This window comes from Budorcas taxicolor, chromosome 14 (genome assembly GCF_023091745.1).
Source record: "Budorcas taxicolor isolate Tak-1 chromosome 14, Takin1.1, whole genome shotgun sequence".
Taxonomy (NCBI): Eukaryota; Metazoa; Chordata; class Mammalia; order Artiodactyla; family Bovidae; genus Budorcas; species Budorcas taxicolor.
Genome location: NC_068923.1, coordinates 6,723,235 through 6,737,503, shown reverse-complemented (window position 1 = coordinate 6,737,503; position 14,269 = coordinate 6,723,235). Strand labels below are relative to the sequence as shown.

The window sequence follows — 14,269 nt, the reverse complement described above, 5'->3', positions numbered from 1 at the left end:
CCACATGATTCTATTTAGTAAATTAAAGCAAACACTCCCACATATCATACTCTTTTCCCCTTATGCTACTCTATTTTTTCTTTTTCCTTAATACTTATAATCCTTTTATAAACTATATAATTTTGCTTATTTATTATTTTTTATTTTTCATTGTCTCCTTGATACTGGAAAGTAAGCTCCTTGAGTAAGAAATGCTTTTCTCCCTGATGTATCCCAAGTATACAGAACAATGGCTACTTCAGCATACACCTTCAATACAACTCACTGAATGACTAACTTAATAGATAAATTAATTAACATTAAAGTTAATCCATATTCTCTGTCATTTATTCTCACTTAAGTAACATGAAAAATCCAGGATCTGGCAATATTTTCTTGACTATGAACGTGTAAGAAATTAATTTTGCTATTGTTTCAGTTAGTCTATGTGCAAAATACCCCATCCTGTTACTCAACACCATGTCATTCATATGAATACCTCTTCAAATCATGTAGGTAGAAGAAAACAAATTCACCTTTATATTTTTCAATCGTTTGGAGCCCAATTCTCTTTAAACTTCCTAAAATGCAACACATTTTCAAAATGGTAATTCTTTCAGGTTAAAATATTGAAGTAAGAACTTGAAATGACCCATAAACTTGCAAAAAAGTTTTTACTAACTGAAGAAAGTAGCCTAAAATATAACTAAATTTCCTGACCCCTTAAACAATCATGTGAGCACTGAACTTCATACAAATATTCTGCTGAAATACAAATTCCCTCAGCAAAAACTATTGTAAAAAAAAAAGTATGTTTTCATGACAGTGAAAAATTATTCTGTGTTTTGACAAGTACATTAGGAAAAAAGAAAGACAGCAGAACACAGCACAATTCACTTTAAAATTCTATACTAGTTCAATATGAAGTTATTAAACATCTATAAATTTGTTCTGCTTTTGAACACCAGATATAATTAAAAGTTGTGAGATTTAATGACATACCACTTCCCACTGCCTTTTCATAATTTAGGTGTTTTTTTGTTCGTTTGTTTGTTTACTTTATTTTACTTTACAATACTGTATTGGTTTTGCCATACGTTGACATGAATCCACCACGGGTGTACATGCATTCCCAAACATGAACCCTCCTCCCGCCTCCCTCCCCATAACATCTCTCTGGGTCATCCCCGTGCACCAGCCCCAAGCATGCTGTATCCTGCATCAGACATAGACTGGCGATTCGATTCTTACATGATAGTATACATGTTTCAATGCCATTCTCCCAAATCATCCCACCCTCTCCCTCTCCCTCTGAGTCCAACAGTCCGCTATACACATCTGTGTCTCTTTTGCTGTCTTGCATACAGGGTCATCATTGCCATCTTTCTAAATTCCATATATATGTGTTAGTATACTGTATTGGTGTTTTTCTTTCTGGCTTACTTCACTCTGTATAATCGGCTCCAGTTTCGTCCATCTCATCAGAACTGATTCAAATGTATTCTTCTTAATGGCTGAGTAATACTCCACCGTGTATAGGTACCACAGCTTTCTTATCCATTCATCTGCTGATGGACATCTAGGTTGTTTCCACGTCCTGGCTATTATAAACAGTGCTGCGATGAACATTGGGGTACATGTGTCTCTTTCAATTCTGGTTTCCTCGGTGTGTACGCCCAGCAGTGGGATTGCTGGGTCATATGGCAGTTCTATTTGCAATTTTTTAAGGAATCTCCACACTGTTCTCCATAGTGGCTGTACTAGTTTGCATTCCCACCAACAGTGTAGGAGGGTTCCCTTTTCTCCACACCCTTTCCAGCATTTATTGCTTGCAGATTTTTGGATCGCAGCCATTCTGACTGGTGTGAAATGGCACCTCATTGTGGTTTTGATTTGCATTTCTCTAATAATGAATGATGTTGAGTCTTTTCATGTGTTTGTTAGCCAACCGTATGTCTTCTTTGGAGAAATGTCTATTTAGTTCTTTGGCCCATTTTTTGATTGGGTCGTTTATTTTTCTGGAATTGAGCTGCATAAGTTGCTTGTATATTTTTGAGATTAGATGTTTGTCAGTTGCTTCATTTGCTATTATTTTCTCCCATTCAGAAGGCTGTCTTTTGACCTTGCTTATATTTTCCTTTGTTGTGCAGAAGCTTTTAATTTTAATTACATCCCATTTGTTTATTTTTGCTTTTATTTCCAGAATTCTGGGAGGTGGATCATAGAGGATCCTGCTGTGATTTATGTCGGAGAGTGTTTTGCCTATGTTCTCCTCTAGGAGTTTTACAGTTTCTGGTCTTACATTTAGATCTTTAATCCATTTTGAGTTTATTTTTGTGTGCGGTGTTAGAAAGTGATCTAGTTTCATTCTTTTACAAGTGGTTGACCAGTTTTCCCAGCACCACTTGTTAAAGAGATTGTCTTTACTCCATTGTATATTCTTGCCTCTTTTGTCAAAGATAAGGTGTCCATAGGTGTATGGATTTATCTCTGGGCTTTCTATTTTGTTCCATTGATCTATATTTCTGTCTTTGTGCCAGTACCATACTGTCTTGATGACTGTGGCTTTGTAGTAGAGCCTGAAGTCAGGCAAGTTGATTCCTCCAGTTCCATTCTTCTTTCTCAAGATTGCTTTGGCTATTCAAGGTTTTAAAAATATGGAACACTTCATGAATTTGTGTGTCATGCTTGCGCAGGGGCCATGCTACTCTTCTCTGTATCGTTCCAATTTTAGTGTATGGGCTGCCGAAGTGAGCACCATAATTTAGGTTTTTACATGCAACTATTAAAACTGCTTTTTTTTTAAGTTAAAGGACTAGGGAGAAAGAAGACATTATCTTCATTCCTTCATAATTTAGGTTGCTATCAGTGTAGATTCTAGGATGTAAAAGTTTTCTAACATTTGGGAGTAGAAATAAAAAACACAATTATACTTCTCTCTGTACTGCATGGTACCTAAGTAGAGCTATACATATAGTTGATATTTAATAAATACATATTAAACAATAATTGAATAAGGAGAGTTACCTTGAGATATACCTAAATTTCTTAATAATACTTATGCAAATACACTAAAAATGAATTTTTTCAAATGCCCGCTTATACATGCCTACTGCTTTCAGCTGTTGTTCTTCAGCTACTTTTCCCATCCACAGACTCATTAATCCCACAGACTTGTTAACACTTCTTCCATTTTGGGGCCCAAATTTTGTTTCTTTTTTATCAAACATACAAAGGCGATTATAATAAATGGATCTGTTCATTTATATCAGTAATTTTATATACTCTCCAGTGCATATTGAATAAAGTACCATCTCAAGATTTCAATAAATTTTTGACACATGGACTTACTGTAACCTAAAAGTAGAAGTGACATTTCATGATATTTAACCACATGGTCTTGAAGGTTTTGTTTTTTTTTAACCAATGATAAATGTTACAAAAAGATGATATAGATTGCTCAGTGTACTAGGTTGAAGATTGTCAATCAAAACTTCATGTCTTTCCTAGAACCTCAGGATTCCACCTGATTTGAAAATAAATCATTTCAACTGTAATTAACTCAGTTAATACAAGTTTTTACTGGTGTGGGGTAGTTATGCAATACATTCTTATGAGGAGGGGGAAAATACATTCGTGTGAAGGAGGCAGAGTTTAGATGATGCAGCTACAAGTCAAGGAAGAGCAAGAATTACCTGCAACCACCAGAAGCTAGGACAATGCAAAGGTCTGCCCCTAAAGCCTCAGAACAAGCCTGGCCCTGTCAACACCTTCCATTCGTGTTTCCAGCTTTCATAACCACAAGAGATTAAAGATTTACATTTTTAAGTTACCCAGTTTGTAGTACTTTGTTACAGAAGCTCCAGAGAACTAATGCTCTTGGTTGTTTTTCAGTTGCAAAATCATATCTGACTTTGCAACCCCATGAACTGCAGCACACCAGGCTTCCCTGTCCTTCATTATGTCCCAGAGTTTGCTCAGACTCGGGTCTATTGAGTCAGTGATACCATCCAACCATCTCATCCTCAATCGCCCCCTTCTCCTCTTCCCCTCAGTCTTTCCCATCATCAGGGTCTTTTCCAGTGATTTGGCTCTTTGCATCAGGTGGCCAAATTATTGGAGCTTCAGCTTCAGCATCAGTCCTTCCAATGAATATTCAGTTGATTTCCTTTAGGATTGACTGGTTTGACCTTCTTCAGTCCAAGGGATCTCAAGAGTCTTCTCCAGCACCACAATTGGAAAGCATCAATTCTTCAGCACTCAGCCTTCTTTATGGTCCAAATTTTACATCTTTACATGACTACTGAAAAAAAAAAAAAAAAAAAAAACATATTTTTAACACTATGGACCTTTGTTGGCAAAGTGATGTCTCTGATTTTAATACTCTGTCTAGGTTTGTCATAGCTTTTCTTCTACAGAGCAAGCGTCTTCTAATTTTGTGGCTACAGTCACCATCAACAGTGATTTTGGAGCCCAAGGAAACAAAATTTGTCACAGTTTTCATTTTTTCCTCATCTACTTGCCATGAAATGATGGGAATAGATGCCATAATCTTAGTTTTTTTTAATGTTGAGTTTTAACCTAGCTTTTCACTCTGCTCCTTCACTTCATCAAGAGGCACTTTAATTCCTCTTCACTTTGGTGGTGTAATCTACATATCTGAGGTAATTAATATTTTCCAGCAATCTTGATTCCAGCTTGTATTCATCCAGCCTGACATTTTCCATCATGTACTCAGCATACAAGTTAAACAAGCAGGGTGACAATATACAGCCTTGATATATTCCTTTCCCAATTTTAAACCAGTCCATTGTCTGGTTTAACTGTTGCTTCTTGACCTGCATACAGGCTTCTCAGGAAACCTGTATACAGGTAAGGGTGTCAGGTATTCCCATCTCTTTAAGAATTTTCCAGTTTGTTGTAATCCACACATTAAAAGACTTTAAGGTAGTCAATGAAGCAGGGTTGGGTTGGTTTTTTTTTTTTTTTTGGAATCCCCTTGCTTTTTCTATGATCCAGCAGATATTGGCAATTTGATCTCTGGTTTCTCCACCTTTTCTCAATCTAGCTTGTACATCTGGAAGTTATCAGTTCACATATTGCTGCAGCCTAGCTTGATGGAAATTTTTTTGCTCAATTTATGTCCAATATAAAACCTACAATTTACACTGTTATTTCATCCCCTTTCACAGTCCCCCTGAGTGAAAAACTGGTTGATTTAGTAGTTTTCTGTTACAAGAAATATATTAATAGCACAAACTTTGGATATGACTGACTACATCCCAGTGATTGTGTAGTCTCTTCAAATCTGTGACACTGAAGAAATTTATTTTATTTTTAACAATGTGTTGTGCTTAGTCACTCAGTCATGTCCAACTCTTTGCAACCCCATGGACTGTAGCCCACCAGCCTCCTCTGTCCATGGGAATTCTCCAGGCAAGAATACTGAAGTGGGTTGCCATACCCTCCCCAAGGGGATCTTCCCAACCCAGGGACCAAACACAGGTCTCCCACATTGCATACAGGTTCTTTACCATCTGAGACATCAGGGAAGCTCAAGAATAATGGAGTGGGTAACCTGTCCCTTCTCCAAGGGATCTTCCCCACCCAGGAATTGCACCAGGGTTTCCTGCATTGCAGGTGGATTGTTTACCAGCTGAGCTACCAGGGAAGCCCTTTTTTAAAAATTGCTTGTATGTAAATGATTGCATATACACATAGGGACATGAAAACAATTCTAATTCAAATTTAAAAGCAGAAATATTTGAAAATTAAAGCCTTTTTTGAGGACTCATTATTCACAGATATTGATCCTCTCTGAAGGTGTTTCTTTGTCAATAAAGTGTTTAGAATGGGAAACTTTGGATCTAGGGTTTTAATACAGTATTTTGTACAAGTTGGTTTTCATATTAAGAAATTAACATACATCTATACAAATAAACTATTTTCATATTTTTCAATGGCAATTTATTTCACCTTCCCAAATGATGCAGTCTCCCCACATGTGATCCACCTTCTCCCCATCCCACCACGAAGCTATACTTTCAGCCTGGAAAAATTTTTCTCCCCCCAAACCATATTTTCAGTCTAGAAAATTAGCTTTTAAAAAGATGAGCATAATATGTTATAGATAGTATCCTGGCCAGCAAATGTTTTCTCTGTATACTCACTCCATGAGAAATAATACAGGGAAAAGGAATTTTACTGTTAATAAGATAAATGTGATATACGTTTTAATGTTTTGAAGAAATACAGAACAAAAGCACTTGTTTGCCTATTTAAGAATACCAAAAACAGTTATTTTTCCATCTCTCCATCCACAAGAACACCTTGCTGGAGAATTTACAGGCCATGGAGGAAAGGCTGGCTGATTACATCTATGGCTACAATTTGCATTTTTATTAACTGATTCTAGAAGATAGTACTGTGTTATCCCTTGTCATCCAGTAATTACATATTTTAATTGTTCTGTGGTATAAACACTAAATAGCAGATATGTGTATGAATCTGTGTATATTTTCATCTTAGCAGATTGTACATTTCTACTGCTTATCTGAAACTCCAGTACTTTGGCCACCTCATGCGAAGAGTTGACTCATTGGAAAAGACTGATGCTGGGAGAGATTGGGGGCAGGAGGAGAAGGGGACGACAGAGGATGAGATGGCTGGATGGCATCACTGACTCAATGGACATGAATTTGAGTGAACTTCGGGAATTGGTGATGGACAAGGAGGCCTGGCGTGCTGCAGTTCATGGGGTCGCAAAGAGTCGGACACGACTGAGCGACTGAACCGAATGGAACTGCTTATCTAAAGTCTGGAAGAGAAGTGCTGAGATTTTCTAAAATGTGTGATGGGAGTGAACTATTGGAGATCTACCAGACTAATGCAACTGCCGGGCTGAAAGAGACAAGATATCCAGGTTATCATTCTATATTATAACAACTTTCTGTTATTTTCACCTGTGGATTTATTTCATTTATTTTTTCCAAAATAATGTTTTAAACTTCTAGCACTATGATCCATTCAGTTCAGTTCATTTCAGTCGCTCAGTCATGTCCGACTCTTTGCCACCGCATGAATCGCAGCACACCATGCCTCCCTGTCCATCACCAACTCCTGGAGTTCACGCAGACTCACGTCCATTGAGTCAGTGATGCCATCCAACCATCTCTTCCTCCATCGTCCCCTTCTCCTCCTACCCACAATCCCTTCCAGCATCAGAGTCTTTTCCAACAAGCCAACTCTTTGCATGAGGTGGTCAAAGTACTGGAGTTTCAGCTTCAGCATCATTCCTTCCAAAGATATCCCAAGGTTGATCTTCAGAATGGACTGGTTGGATCTTCTTGCAGTCCAAGGGACTCTCAAGAGTCTTCTGCAACACCACAGTTCCAAAGCAGCAATTCTTTGGTGCTCAGCTTTCTTCACAGTCCAACTCTCACATCCATACATGACCACAGGAAAAACCATAGCCTTGACTAGATGGACCTTTGTTGGAAAAGTAATGTCTCTGCTTTCAGTATGCTATCTAGGTTGGTCAGAACTTTTCTTCCAAGGAGTAAGCGTCTTTTAATTTCATGGCTGCAATCACCATCTGCAGTGATTTTGGAGTCCAGAAAAATAAATCCTGACACTGTCTCCAATGTTTCCCCGTCTATTTCCCATGAAGTGATGGGACCAGATGCCATGATATTCATTTTCTGAATGTTGAGCTTTAAGCCAACTTTTTCACTCTCCACTTTCATTTTATCAAGAGGCTTTTTAGTTCCTCTTCACTTTCTGCCATAAGTGAAGTGAAGTCTCTCAGACGCGTTCAACTCCTTGCGACCCCGTGGACTGTCCATGGGATTCTCCAGGCAAGAATACTAGAGTGGGTTGCCATTTCCTTCTCCAGGGGAATCTTTCCGACCCAGGGATCGAACCCAGGTCTCCCGCATTGCAGGCAGACGCTTTAACCTCTGAACCACAAGGGAAGTATTTTCTGCCATAAGGGTGGTGTCATCTGCATATCTAAGGTTATTGATATTTCTCCCGGCAATCTTGATTCCAGCTTCTGCTTCTTCCAGTCCAGTGTTTCTCATGATGTACTCTGCAGAGAAGTTAAATAAGCAGGGTGACAATATACAGCCTTGATGACTCCTTTTCCTATTTGGAACCAGTCTGTTTTTCCATGTCCAGTTCTAACTGTTGCTTCCTGACCTGCATATAGATTTCTCAAGAGGCAGGTCAGGTGGCCTGGTATTCCCATCTCTTTCAGAAATTTCCTCAGTTTATTGTGAGCCACACAGTCAAAGGCTTTGACATAGTCAATAAAGCAGAAATAGATGTTTTTCTGGAACTCTTGCTTTCTCCATGATCCAGCAGATGTTTGCAATTTAATCTCTGGTTCCTCTGCCTTTTCTAAAACCAGCTTGAACATCTGGAAGTTCACATTTCACGTATTGCTGAAGCTTGGCTTGGAGAATTTTGAGCATTACTTTACTAGCGTGTGAGATGAGTGCAATTGTGAGGTAGTTTGAGCATTCTTTGACATTGCCTTTCTTTGGGATTGGAATGAAAGCTGACCTTTTCCAATCCTGTGGCTACTGCTGAGTTTTCCAAATTTGCTGGCATATTGACTGCAGCATTTTCATAGCATTATCTTTCAGGATTTGAAATAGCTCTATTGGAATTCCATCACCTCCAATAGCTTTGTTCACAGTGATGTTTTTTAAGGCCCATTTGACTTCACATTCCAGGATGTCTGGCTCTAGGTGAGTGATCACACCATCGTGATTATCTTGGTTGTGAAGCTCTTTTTTGTACAGTTCTTCTGTGAATTCTTGCCACCTCTTCTTAATATCTTCTGCTTCTGTTAGGTCCATAACATTTCTGTCCTTTATCGCATTAAATATGTGCATATCCTTTGTCCTTACCTTCATCAATTCTTAAGTGATTTCAAGGTAGGTTGAATATCAAAGTGTATTATATTTGGCCATGTCTTTGGTTGCCTGCATTTGACAGAATGACATAGAATGATGTAATGAAGAACTCATGGTCACATAATTCATACTTGTTCAGTTTCCCTCTGATTATTTATATCTTTCTCTTTTTTTATATTTCTTTGAAAAGTAATGCTGAAATGAAACTAATAGTGTGCACAAGTCCTTCCCTTAGGATATCTTCTAAAGCCAGAACAGAAAAGATTGCACTGAACTAAGCTTTTATTCCAATTACAAATTTGAATATAGATATAAATGAAGGAATATATATGAAAGTACTTTGTGTACTTTAGGTACTATTAATAAAAAGTTAGTTGTAATCATTGTATATATGTAATCATTGTATTACATTGTATACAATGTAATCATTGTATACAAATAGCTATAAGGTATATTAAAACTGGACTTTATGAAAAAGCCTTCATGATGTTATCTTATTTTCAGTAATTTTTAGTATTTTGATGTTCATAAGCATTAATTAATGAATGAATTGACATACATTATAATCATCAAATTAATTTTTTAAAACCTGGCCTATTAAAATACATGTGGGCTTTATTTTAGTTGATATAAAATATTTAATATTACCTTTGTAAAGCCTGCTATAAGGTCTGAAGCAATTCTTTCCACAGAAATGTTTTTTTTTTTTTTTAAGCTTTGAACCACTCTTTCACTTATGCAACAGGACTCTAAGTCTTCAGGTAATAGAGAGGAAATCTGGAAAATATTGGATATAGTATTCTGTATTGTCAAACTCTTTTGTTAATTTGTAACTTAATTTGCCTTTAGGAATGCTTTTCTTTTATGCTGGATGTGCAGTATATCATGGGTTAAGTTTTTTATCTAGAAAAAATTACATTTCTCATTAAACAGTTGTCTTGCCATGATAAATATGTGTATTCTATATGTATTCATCAGTCTAGGAGTTTTTAAAATCTGTGGATTTAATGGCCATAAATACATGTATGGCAAATATTTAGATAACCATTTCCAGCTGCCCATAACCTTGAAATACAAAAGTCTATTCTTGAAGAAACATTTGTCTATGTTGTATTTGGAGGTCATAAATACATTATTCACTTATCTATGTGATGTTATTTTAAACATAGTAAATATGTTTTAACCTGCTGTGTTCAGCACTTGAGTATCCTCAAGAAGTTTGAATATTCTATTGTAAGTAAGGAACCACTAGTGGGTGTTAACGAGATAAAGTTCCTGTTCTTAGCCATACTAAGGAGATTTGACAACAGTCTCTGGAAAGGATAACACATATAGTGTTTTGTAAGAGGTGCAATAAAATTTCTCTCAGTTAAATAGTTTCCCTTTTGCCTCAAGCCACCCTTGGGTTAACTCTTCTAGAATACTCACCATGTTTATTTAGATTAGATCACTCTTAATATTTTATTCTTGGCATTGAAAAGCACATAGCAAGAAATTATTGTAAAATGAAAATTCCCAAGACATAGTTTTACAGTTTTAAGAGAAATATGAAGTTACTTACTGCGTGTTAATTTGGGTCAGGAAGATCCAATGGAGAAGTGAAAGGCTACCCACTCCAGTATTCTAGCCTGGAGAATTCCATGGACTGTATAGTCCATGGGGGTTGCAAAGAGTCAGACACGACTAAGCGACTTTCACTTTCACTTCAAGTCGCTTCAGTCATGCCTGACTCTTTGCAACTCCATGGACTGTAGCCAGGCTCCTCTGTCCAGGGGATTCCCCAGGCAAGAATACTGGAGTGGGTTGCCATGCCCACCTCCAGGGGATCTTACAACCCAGGGATCAAACCCACATCTCTTACCATCTCCTGCATTGACAGGTGGGTTCTTTACCACTAGTGCCACCTGGGAAGCCCTGAGAGAAATATACTCTTGCAAATTTGATTTATAAAGAACATGCTTTAAATTCATAGAAATGTTTGCATCAATACCATAGTATTTAGAACTGCATTAGCACATGATTAGATTCACCTTGAACTGCAGGCTTCTTCTATGAAAACCTTAGCGTTATGAACTGTATTTCACAAACTAGGAGAGATTTGACTATTTTTCAAGAAGCTGGGATTCTTTCAAGGAAAAAGTAGTGTCTAGAACGAGCCCATTTTTATGTATTAGGTTCTAACCATTAATCTCCTACAAAGCTGATGAGAGCAGTTCTTGTCGGATTTCTTCCCTGTCCCAATGGATACAATGGTTTGCAAAGGTTAAGCTGAATCAGAGGCCCTAGCCCACAGAGCCTCCGTATATCCTGCTCATATACTGTCGTAACAGTGCCTTTCCCAACTAGTTAGGTCTACACTCTGCTTCCTATTTTTAACATGTGGATCACACCCAGCCTTTCATTGGTGAGTTATACCTCTTTCCCATGATCCATGTCTTCTCTACTCTCTATAGCTAGGGTAATATTATCTTCACTGGCTGACCCAGATTCGTCCTGGTTCTCTGACCTCCTGATGCCAAGTCTGGTTAAACATGGAGATACTGTATATTATATAAATGCTTTCACTATATACAGTTGAATATCAGTGCTTACACATCAATCTAAACTTCCTTGCCATTGAGCTGATGACATCCCAAGCCAATGTCTATTTACCAGGACATGTGCCATCATATGATTGCCAAGATCCTAAATGAGAGGGTGTTCTTAAGGCTGATTATAAATTGCTATAGCTTCAAATTTAACTGTTATTGAAGTGTTGAGCATGCACCAACTCTATCTACTGTATCAGAAACTTTGACTGGGAAACAATAGCTTTTTAATTACATTGTTTACCCAGAAATGCCTACTATTGGGATTACCAGCACCCACACCAATAAAATATGGAAAGCAAAAACTGTGTTAGGCATCTGGGGAGTTGTTCTAGGGAATGACACTAGTGCTTAGACAGACACATGGCTATTAAAATGTTAAGACAAGGTTTCCCCAATGGTCCAGTGGTAAAGAATCTGCCTGCCAATGCAAGGAACACAGGCTTGATCCCTGGTCTGGGACGATTCTACATGATGTGGAGAAACTAAAGCCATGTGTCACAACTACAGAGCCTGTGCTCTGGAGCCTGCAAGTTGCAACTACTGAAGCCCACATGCCTAGAGCCTGTGCTCTTCAATAACAGAAGCCACTGCAATGAGGAGCCCACCCACCAGTACTAGAGAATAGCTTCCACTTCCCACAACCAGAGAAAGTCCATGGGCAGCAAGGAAGACCCAGAAAAGCCAAAAATAAACAAATAAAAGAAATTTTATAAATAAAATAAACTTATAACTGTTTAAAAATGTTAAGCTTCTTAATCATACATGATAATAAGCTAAAGGGAATTACATAAGGTTTTCAAACAGATGAATAATGCTTTATTTAAAATAGATAACCAGCAATGATCTCCTGTATAGCACAAGGAACTGCATTCAATATTCTATAATAACCTATGTGGAAAAAGAATTTAAAGAAAAAAATAATGTGGCAGAATTTATGATTTAGAAAGTTTCCATGGAGAATGAAATGAGAATGGAAGAATAGAGTGGGAGAAGCTTTGGGAAAAGAGATTGGAAAAGCCTAGGAAGAAGGACAAAAATAGGTACTCACTTCTATGGATGAGATAACCCAAAGGGTTTAGTAGAAAAATCTTAGGTAAAAGGATGACTGCACCACTAAGTCCCAGATTTGAGAGTATAACTCTTCCTGAATATGTCTCTGAGACTATTGATAGTTTCCTTGCCTTAATTAGAACTAGTTTACAAAGGGGCATGTGGCAAAATCTGCACCTGGGAGACAGTAGACCCAATTCTAACAAAAGAAGCCTGGTAAAGGCAAAGAAACAGGCAGAGGCTGACAATCTCCATCATTAAATCCAGGAGGAATAAAGGAGAGCCAGGTATAAGTTGGGGAGTAAGAATGGGAGCAGGTCACCATACAGTCATTTGGGGATTATGTTGAGTTTTAAGTGTTGTGGGGCTTTCAGGTAAAGGACTAGTGGAAAGTTGATATCTTGAATATGAAAACCAGAAAAAAAAATGTGAATTAGAAGCAATGTGTCACTAAATGGAAGAGAGTAGAATTTCAAGAAGAGAGGGGTAGCATTACCTCATGATTTGGAAAGGTTAAATAAGATTATGCTGAAAGTACACCACTGATTTGGCAGTTAGTAGGTTATTGCTGATACTAACAAATGCTGTCTTCACAAAGTGGTGGCATAGTAGATTGTACTGAATGATGGAAAATGAAGAAGTGAATGTAGTTGGCTTATTCAAGTAGTTTGGCAGTGAATGCATAGAAAATGTTTTTTCTAACTGGTTGCCTAAGGAGAGTTTACAGATTTTTTATCTAAAACTTTCCTTTAAGGTTGGGAAAGTTAAGAAAGTTAAGGCACCAATTAAAAAAATAAGCAAAAAAAAAAATCTGGTTCTACATGTAAGGAGCTCAGAAGTTGCAACTTCATTCTAATCACAAGTGAAAAGCCAAACAGATTGAAAGACCAGCAGATCCTCTTGTATTCATAAGACAGAGGCTGGACACAAGGCAAACCATTGCTCCCAAGATTGGAAGGGCAGACCAGCAAATAAAGAAAGTCATAGTTTACCAAGGCAGAGACTTATGAGCAGAAACTGCTGTGGAAACTGCTGTTGGGGCAGAAAAATGGAATTTTAATTGATAAATCACTGAAGCATGAGTGTGGACAACTCCAGGGTATCCCAGTAAAGGGAAAGGGGTGGGTGGGTAGCCACAAATTGGTGAGACTTACTTCTAGGAGCCCACCCAGATTTCCACAGTAAATATCAGAGAAATATTCCCTTGTATTTCTTTTAGGAGGAGGGGGAAAAGAAACTATTTTGAAATACCCAGAGCACTTTGTTTTTAACAAAGTCTGTGCTTGGGGAAACTAATTAACCAGAGTCTAGTCTCCTGGGGTATTATCCTAGCTTACCTAGGAAGGAAATACCCAACTTTAGCCAACTCTAGGCATCTTCTCCCACTGAAGAGGGGAGAGAAAACTGAGAAACACTTGTGACATTTACAAACCACAGGCAGAGACTAGATAAAAGGCCAGAGCTATAACACAGAAGTAAATAACACTTCAACTCCCCTACATCTCAGAACTACCCCACTAAGGGCCTATTTACAGCAGCTTCTTTGATCCAGTATGACATTTCTGGCTATCACAGAAAAAACTACAAGGCATTACCAAAAAAACAATTTTTAAAAAGACAAAATTCTGGTTTTTTGAGAATACATTGTAATTTAAAAAAAATAATAAAAATAAAAAGACAATGTAAGCATTAGAACCAGATATGGTAGGGCTTTTGGAATTATCAGCC

General features: G+C 37.6%; 1 non-coding gene across 1 annotated transcript; it reads right to left on the bottom strand.

Moving 5' to 3' along the window:
- Window positions 1-2,630: 2,630 nt before the first annotated feature.
- LOC128059682 (U6 spliceosomal RNA) lies at window positions 2,631-2,737 on the bottom strand. The gene has a single exon (XR_008200611.1). It is a non-coding gene; the product is annotated as a U6 spliceosomal RNA (small nuclear RNA).
- Between the last annotated feature and the right edge of the window lie 11,532 nt (window positions 2,738-14,269).